The 9427-nt window shown below is 42.5% G+C and overlaps 2 pseudogenes; one reads left to right on the top strand and one right to left on the bottom strand.

The window, feature by feature from the left end:
• Positions 1-2429: 2429 nt before the first annotated feature.
• LOC146040240 (5S ribosomal RNA) lies at positions 2430-2548 on the bottom strand (annotated as a pseudogene).
• A 4568-nt stretch (positions 2549-7116) lies between these two features.
• LOC146040229 (5S ribosomal RNA) lies at positions 7117-7235 on the top strand (annotated as a pseudogene).
• The last annotated feature ends 2192 nt before the right edge of the window (positions 7236-9427 follow it).

Genomic DNA, 9427 nt, shown 5'->3' with positions numbered 1-9427 from the left:
GGTGTACATCAAGAAAAGTACATGCGTTCTCCATCAGGGATCCGTTTCCAGACACGATTGGTCTTCCGGGAGGTTCGTTCAGATTTTTATGCACTTTGGGTAGTAAGTAAAATGTAGCTATTCTGGGGTTGGGATTTTTGAGAAACTTGTGTTCTGATTTGGTGATGGTCCCGTTGGCTAGGGCTCCATTAATAATTCTTTCATATATCGTTTGGAAATTGGTGGTAGGATCAAAAGGTGTCTTCAGGTAGCATGTTTTATCATCTAGTTGTTTATGTACTTCCTTGAGGTACATCTGGGTTGGCCATAGAACGATGTTGCCCCCTTTATCCGAAGGCTTTATCTGTACATCCTGCCATTCTCGAATTTCTTTTATAGCATTGGCTTCTAAGTGTGTTAAGTTGGTGTTGAATCTCAATTTCTTCTTTCTATTGAGATGGAGATTGTCAAGGTCGCGAGATACTAATTTTGTGAAAACCTTGACTTCAGGACATATAGTATCATTTGGAAAAAAGGTCGATTTTTTCTTACAAATAAATCTATTGGGTAATGCAGTTTCTTCATTGGTCTGAAGGTCTTCCAGGTCCTGAATCGCCTGTAATTCACGTGTGGTCCATTCAGTGGAGGTATCATTTGTCCTATCTTTTTCTCGTTGTGCATGGAATTTGGCGAGAAGTAATTTTCTCCCAAAGAGATTTATGTTTGTTTCCCACTTGAAACGATTGAAAGTTTTAGACGGGGAGAAAGAAAGGCCCTTTTCCAGGACTTTGATTTGGGTTGGGGTCAGTTCATGATCTGATAAGTTGATTATCTGGAGTTTATTGGTCAAACGTTTCTGTTGTTGTCTGTTCCGTTGGGACTGTCTGCTTGGTTCTCTCGGTTCCCATCTTGACCAATCCCTTCTTCTGTTTCTTCCTCCCTCTTCTCGTCTTCCTCCTCTTCTGTACTGGCCTCGCCCCCCTCCAAACTCTAAAAAATCTTCTGGTCCTCTGTTCAGGGTGTTGGTATATGAGTTTTCACTATTGTCACTGGAGTATTCAGATTCTGATGGTGAAACAGTACCTCTTGGTCCGTAGTTTGATTCTTGCCTTGGTGCTTTTTGGAATCTGGACCAATTGAAAATTCTGCCAGTGGCGAAGTCGTGTTGGTCTCTGAGAAATTTACTTCTCTTGCGTTCTATTATTATTTCTTCGTACTTGTCTAGATCCTTTTTGTTTCTCTCAAAGTTGTTCTGGAACATGGGATCAGTTTCCCATTTTTCCAATTTCTTCCCCAATGCCTCAATTTTCTGTGTGCATTCTTCCAATATGAGGTGGTTGTGACGTATTAGGATTGACATTAGTTCTTGAGAACATTTAAGTAGACTTGCTTCCCATTCCTTCTTTAGGTTTTCGGTATGTAGGTTGAAAGCTGGAAAGGTTTTAGGTCTGAGACCTCTTGGGGTTATTTTCTGTTTGCAATAATTTTCAAGGCTTGACAGATCCCAGCTTGATCTCGTTTGTTTTTGTAGAATTTTCTTAAGAGTAGTTAGATCCTCATTCCAACTCTGGTCTCCCTCCACCAGTGTTGACTGCGTGGGGAAAACTGAGTCGAAATTGCTGTTTTTGTGTTTACTGATTAATTCATTCCTTAGATTGAAAGATGACATATTTGGTCGGCAACTTATATAGAAGGAAAGTCCAAAGTTCTTGACTCGGATTAACTGCTAGTATCTTAAAGCGGTATTGAGTTACTATTAGGTCTTTAGTGATAGGTACCGTGCTCAATCCCTGAATCTGAGAAAGGCCTCAGTAGGGTATCAACTCTTGTGGGGTTGGGTTGGATTGGCACAGGTATTTGGGTTAAAGAAAAATGGTATGAAATTTATAGTGACCAACATGCACACCGTGGCTCCTTTTCCTTAGGATTTTATGGCTGTGGTCTGCGGTTGGTGGTGCTCCCAAAAGAAGAGTTCAATGGTAGAACTGAAAAAAATGGAGTCAAGAGGTGACTCAAAAAGGGAACCCGACAAGGCTTTTTGGGGCACACTTATAAGTAATTAACAAAATATATAATGCAAATGTAATGATGTCTGTATATTAAAACGTAACTTTTACTGATATAGCGTTTAAAATAAAGGTATGGTCCCTCCACTTCGAGGGAAAAGTCGAAAAACAAAACCCAACCAATGATGGGTTTATAAATACGAGTAGCGAAAATTATTTCATATTTTACACCAACTGTTCATTTTGTAATACACAATATCGACATATAGAAAATTGTTAGTCGTGGATAGAAATGACAGTTGTGATAGCGCAGGACACACCTCCCCAGGTGTTCTGAGGATGTGAAAAATTAAGAGGAAATAAAGTATATAATGAGAAGGTGGGGTAAAGAGGATAGTGATGAGGCTTAAACTCTCACCGCGCTCTGTCCTCTACTGATATAATCGATTACAGCACCGACTATTCCCTGTTAGTTCCCCAGACAGGTACTGGGCCGGCCCACCACTGTTTAGCTTCTGGGTTCGGATGGTACCAGGCGCTTTCAGTGGGGTATGGCTGTAGAGTGAAATAATTAAGAGGGTAGCGCTGGTGGGAGTGAGAGTAGAAGTGACAAAAAAGTGGGAGAGAGAGAGGGGGATGAATGTACCCTCAGTCCAAAGAAGGATAGTGTTCGAGGTGTCAGAAATTGGAAAGTCTGATCACCTGGTTCACCCCGGGGTTTGTTAACACACTGTTTATTGAACAGAACAATTTCGGTTCGATCAATGATTGGATCACTGATTGGTTCCTGCGAGGGAGGTTCTGTTTGGGGGTATTGGTCACCCTGAGACAGTCTCCACACCCTGTGATAGTCTCTTAGATTATGCAATAATGACCTCCAGGTTCACAGAGAAATACTGTTAAGAGATTAAATAACAGACGGTATACTGATATCACAGGATAGGCTGGTTGTTAAATATCCTGTTAAACATTTGAATTAGCAGTCAACCAAATTATGTCATGCAAGTTGAATCTCTGCTGGAACCGCATATACATGAACACTGCTTCAACCACCAAATTCACAGAGAAATGCTGTTGTGGGGTTGAATAGCAAACATTATGGTAATGTCATACGATAGAGAAGTTCAAGTCACATACATTGCCAACAATTTATCAAACAGCAATCTGCTTGAACAGCACATGTATACCAACCATTTTAACATGCATCTATTTAGCACAGAGACGGCGTGTAACGTGCCGGTATTAAAGGCTCATCAATATTAGTGACTATACACACTGTAGGTGCACTGCGTTACCAGTGCTGAGATTAGTGACTGATGTCTAGCGGGGGGAATGACCGCTCGCAGTGCGGCTGGGTGTCTGGAATGGAGGCACAAATGCAATTGATCACCCTGGGGTGGGGGGATGGAGGGATAGCAATAAATGTCTCCCTTTGCTGGGGGGGCTGGCAGGCTCGAGCCTGCTTTACCTTCCTGCTGCTGGGAGCGCAGCGGGTGCCGGAGCAGCGTGTCCTCCCTGCGGGTAAGGCGCAGCGGGTGCCGGAGCGGCGTGTCCGGGATGAGACAACGGAGAGGGAGTCCTCAGGGGGGTGTGTCCTGCGTCAGACACGTGTTTCGCTTGACGCTTGGTCACTGACGCGTGGAGGGGAAGGGGGAAGCCCGTCTAATGACGGAACTAGCAGCCAATCTGTGGGCGCCGCCTTTGATTAACATGATGCGTGGCCAATCAGAAGTGGCCAGTGTTGAAGTATGCAGTTAATCTGCGAGTCTGTGCGGGGAAGGTACTGTGCACTACGTAAGATGACAGGGGGAGACCCTCTGTTGTGGATAATGGTTCCCCGGGATGGACTGGGTTGTATTGATCTGTATAGTGAGCAAAGGTGAATTAACCTGATGCCGACTTGAACCTAAAGAAGGTAGCTGGAAACAGGTCGAAAGGGAAAAGGGATGTAGGGAAATCCTAACAGGGGATATGCGATAGACCCTGTTATTGGTTAAATATTGATGAACATGATTGATATATATGGGAAAATGAACCCTGTTGCTCATAATATGTTTAGTAAATAAAATTTGGCATATAACAGGGGGAAAGACAAAGTACTGTGAGAATCATTAGCAGGGGTATATGATTAACCCTGTTTGTGCTGATACATTGATACAAGAACAGATAAATGAATGAAAAAACGTCATTATGGAGATTGGTTGGTAATGGTATCTGAAAGAAATACTGATGTAAACAGAAAGACTAAAAGTCTTGGTAATAGGAAAAATAACAATAATAAACAAATACTAGGCAGTATATTGAGAAATGAAAAGTAGTAAAAATGAAAACTTGTTGTCTTTATGATTAGAAAAAATGTGGCCAAAATATAAGGACACATTATGCTGAGCATCCGTGTGCTAATAAATTAATTAGCTTGATCTTGAGACTGAAAAGGAAGCAAAAGGCAAGTACTAAGTAACTGGCATGTGAGAGGTAATGGAGTTGTGTGGAGTTAGCCATCAAAGTATGGTGATATCTGTGCACTCCGTCGGTGCGATTTTAAGGTATTCATATATTCATATAGTGGCTGGATGGGACATGCTCCTAGTATGATACTAGGGTTTTGAGCAATGATAAAAAACAACGATAAAAAACAAACAAACAAACAACACACTGTATACATAGCAAGGTTATACTGTAACATTTATACATCTGGGGGGGCCCCGTAATAAGGTAATAGTACCGTTATAGGCGTGAACCTATGTTGGTCTAGTGCTTGGTCAAATCGATTATAAGTCATAAATTCCCGGTGGTACGGTTGAATAGGTACATGGAGCAGGTTATATTACAATACCCGCTACTAACGGTGTCTCAAAAAGCCTTGTGTGAGGAGGGGCGGCAAATGGCGTATGGGTGGTTCAAAAAATGGGGTGGAAAGGGGTTTATTGAAGGAAGGCACTGTAGTTGATACCCTCATTGAGGCCATTAGGTGCAAGTGTCCCCAGTTGGAAAATCCACCAGCTCTCTCTTCTCAGTAGTGCTTGGTTGATGTCACCACCTCTCCTGCCTAAGTGAATTTGCTCAAGTCCAAAGAAACTGAGTACGTTGGTATTGGAGTCATGTGCTTGCTGGAAATGACGGGCAACTGTAGTGATGGTTTTAAATTTTTTTCGATCATTAGTTGCATTTCTTACATTGCCTATGTGTTCGAGGATTCTCTGTTTAAGAGGTCTTGAGGTCATCCCCACGTATTTGATTTGACATGGGCAAGTGATGCAGTAGATCATATTGGTGCACTTGCAATTATGGAATCCCCGAATATTGATGGTTTCCCCATATCGGTCTGTTATGGATGTGATGTTTATGATGTGAGTGCAGGCTTTGCATCCTCCACATGGGTAGCTCCCTGTCGTCACGGGTTTATTCGGTTGTTTGGCTATGAAGTGGCTGTGAACCAGGTTGTCCCTTAAATTTGGGGCCCTACGCCAGCTCATGTCGACTTTGTGATTAAGGCTGGTTGCCAGGTCATCATCTGACAGCAGGACATGCCAATGTTTTTGGATGATGTTGGAGATTTCTCTCCATTCGTCGCAAAAGTCCCCCACCATCCTGATGGTTTTGGTGTCTTCCAAGGTAGGTTTAGTGCGGAACAGCATTTCGTCCCTTTCGATGGTTTGGATTTCTCTTCTGGCTTTTTTGATAGTTCTTTTTGAATAGCCCCTTTCTTGCAACCTAATTGACAGATCCTTGCATTTGTCCTCGTAAACAGCATCCTCTGAGCAGTTGCGGCGAAGTCGCAAAAATTCTCCCTTGGGTAGATTTGTCTTGGTTGGGGGAAAGTGGGCGCTGGTGTTATGCAGTAAGCTGTTCGTGGAGGTTGTTTTCCTGTATAGTTCGGTCGATAGGATGTTGTTATCTCCTCGATAGATGCGAAGGTCTAGGAAGGTGATACTGTCCCTGCTCCATTCGTATGTGAATTTCAGATTAAGATTGTTCTCATTAAGTTTTTGGATGAAGTTGGTGAGATGTTGGTGAGAACCTTTCCATATGATCAAAATGTCATCTATATAACGCATCCAGCTGTGTATGCATTCAGTGTCCATTTCCTCCTGAAAGACAAACTCCCTCTCCCACCATCCAAGGAAGAGGTTGGCGTACGTGGGGGCACAGGCTGCCCCCATCGCTGTCCCCCTTCCTTGGATATAGTAGTGGTTATTGAAAACGAAATAACCAGCAGCAGGAAGGTAAAGCAGGCTCGAGCCTGCCAGCCCCCCCAGCAAAGGGAGACATTTCTTGCTATCCCTCCATCCCCCCACCCCAGGGTGATCAATTGCATTTGTGCCTCCATTCCAGACACCCAGCCGCACTGCGAGCGGTCATTCCCCCCGCTAGACATCAGTCACTAATCTCAGCACTGGTAACGCAGTGCACCTACAGTGTGTATAGTCACTAATATTGATGAGCCTTTAATACCGGCACGTTACACGCCGTCTCTGTGCTAAATAGATGCATGTTAAAATGGTTGGTATACATGTGCTGTTCAAGCAGATTGCTGTTTGATAAATTGTTGGCAATGTATGTGACTTGAACTTCTCTATCGTATGACATTACCATAATGTTTGCTATTCAACCCCACAACAGCATTTCTCTGTGAATTTGGTGGTTGAAGCAGTGTTCATGTATATGCGGTTCCAGCAGAGATTCAACTTGCATGACATAATTTGGTTGACTGCTAATTCAAATGTTTAACAGGATATTTAACAACCAGCCTATCCTGTGATATCAGTATACCGTCTGTTATTTAATCTCTTAACAGTATTTCTCTGTGAACCTGGAGGTCATTATTGCATAATCTAAGAGACTATCACAGGGTGTGGAGACTGTCTCAGGGTGACCAATACCCCCAAACAGAACCTCCCTCGCAGGAACCAATCAGTGATCCAATCATTGATCGAACCGAAATTGTTCTGTTCAATAAACAGTGTGTTAACAAACCCCGGGGTGAACCAGGTGATCAGACTTTCCAATTTCTGACACCTCGAACACTATCCTTCTTTGGACTGAGGGTACATTCATCCCCCTCTCTCTCTCCCACTTTTTTGTCACTTCTACTCTCACTCCCACCAGCGCTACCCTCTTAATTATTTCACTCTACAGCCATACCCCACTGAAAGCGCCTGGTACCATCCGAACCCAGAAGCTAAACAGTGGTGGGCCGGCCCAGTACCTGTCTGGGGAACTAACAGGGAATAGTCGGTGCTGTAATCGATTATATCAGTAGAGGACAGAGCGCGGTGAGAGTTTAAGCCTCATCACTATCCTCTTTACCCCACCTTCTCATTATATACTTTATTTCCTCTTAATTTTTCACATCCTCAGAACACCTGGGGAGGTGTGTCCTGCGCTATCACAACTGTCATTTCTATCCACGACTAACAATTTTCTATATGTCGATATTGTGTATTACAAAATGAACAGTTGGTGTAAAATATGAAATAATTTTCGCTACTCGTATTTATAAACCCATCATTGGTTGGGTTTTGTTTTTCGACTTTTCCCTCGAAGTGGAGGGACCATACCTTTATTTTAAACGCTATATCAGTAAAAGTTACGTTTTAATATACAGACATCATTACATTTGCATTATATATTTTGTTAATTACTTATAAGTGTGCCCCAAAAAGCCTTGTCGGGTTCCCTTTTTGAGTCACCTCTTGACTCCATTTTTTTCAGTTCTACCATTGAACTCTTCTTTTGGGAGCACCACCAACCGCAGACCACAGCCATAAAATCCTAAGGAAAAGGAGCCACGGTGTGCATGTTGGTCACTATAAATTTCATACCATTTTTCTTTAACCCAAATACCTGTGCCAATCCAACCCAACCCCACAAGAGTTGATACCCTACTGAGGCCTTTCTCAGATTCAGGGATTGAGCACGGTACCTATCACTAAAGACCTAATAGTAACTCAATACCGCTTTAAGATACTAGCAGTTAATCCGAGTCAAGAACTTTGGACTTTCCTTCTATATAAGTTGCCGACCAAATATGTCATCTTTCAATCTAAGGAATGAATTAATCAGTAAACACAAAAACAGCAATTTCGACTCAGTTTTCCCCACGCAGTCAACACTGGTGGAGGGAGACCAGAGTTGGAATGAGGATCTAACTACTCTTAAGAAAATTCTACAAAAACAAACGAGATCAAGCTGGGATCTGTCAAGCCTTGAAAATTATTGCAAACAGAAAATAACCCCAAGAGGTCTCAGACCTAAAACCTTTCCAGCTTTCAACCTACATACCGAAAACCTAAAGAAGGAATGGGAAGCAAGTCTACTTAAATGTTCTCAAGAACTAATGTCAATCCTAATACGTCACAACCACCTCATATTGGAAGAATGCACACAGAAAATTGAGGCATTGGGGAAGAAATTGGAAAAATGGGAAACTGATCCCATGTTCCAGAACAACTTTGAGAGAAACAAAAAGGATCTAGACAAGTACGAAGAAATAATAATAGAACGCAAGAGAAGTAAATTTCTCAGAGACCAACACGACTTCGCCACTGGCAGAATTTTCAATTGGTCCAGATTCCAAAAAGCACCAAGGCAAGAATCAAACTACGGACCAAGAGGTACTGTTTCACCATCAGAATCTGAATACTCCAGTGACAATAGTGAAAACTCATATACCAACACCCTGAACAGAGGACCAGAAGATTTTTTAGAGTTTGGAGGGGGGCGAGGCCAGTACAGAAGAGGAGGAAGACGAGAAGAGGGAGGAAGAAACAGAAGAAGGGATTGGTCAAGATGGGAACCGAGAGAACCAAGCAGACAGTCCCAACGGAACAGACAACAACAGAAACGTTGACCAATAAACTCCAGATAATCAACTTATCAGATCATGAACTGACCCCAACCCAAATCAAAGTCCTGGAAAAGGGCCTTTCTTTCTCCCCGTCTAAAACTTTCAATCGTTTCAAGTGGGAAACAAACATAAATCTCTTTGGGAGAAAATTACTTCTCGCCAAATTCCATGCACAACGAGAAAAAGATAGGACAAATGATACCTCCACTGAATGGACCACACGTGAATTACAGGCGATTCAGGACCTGGAAGACCTTCAGACCAATGAAGAAACTGCATTACCCAATAGATTTATTTGTAAGAAAAAATCGACCTTTTTTCCAAATGATACTATATGTCCTGAAGTCAAGGTTTTCACAAAATTAGTATCTCGCGACCTTGACAATCTCCATCTCAATAGAAAGAAGAAATTGAGATTCAACACCAACTTAACACACTTAGAAGCCAATGCTATAAAAGAAATTCGAGAATGGCAGGATGTACAGATAAAGCCTTCGGATAAAGGGGGCAACATCGTTCTATGGCCAACCCAGATGTACCTCAAGGAAGTACATAAACAACTAGATGATAAAACATGCTACCTGAAGACACC

The sequence above is a fragment of the Crinia signifera genome, chromosome 1, assembly GCF_055691185.1.
Source record: "Crinia signifera chromosome 1, ASM5569118v1, whole genome shotgun sequence".
Taxonomy (NCBI): domain Eukaryota; kingdom Metazoa; phylum Chordata; class Amphibia; order Anura; family Myobatrachidae; genus Crinia; species Crinia signifera.
The sequence above is the reverse complement of the archived record's forward strand: the minus strand, read 5'-3'. Positions and strand labels throughout refer to the sequence as shown.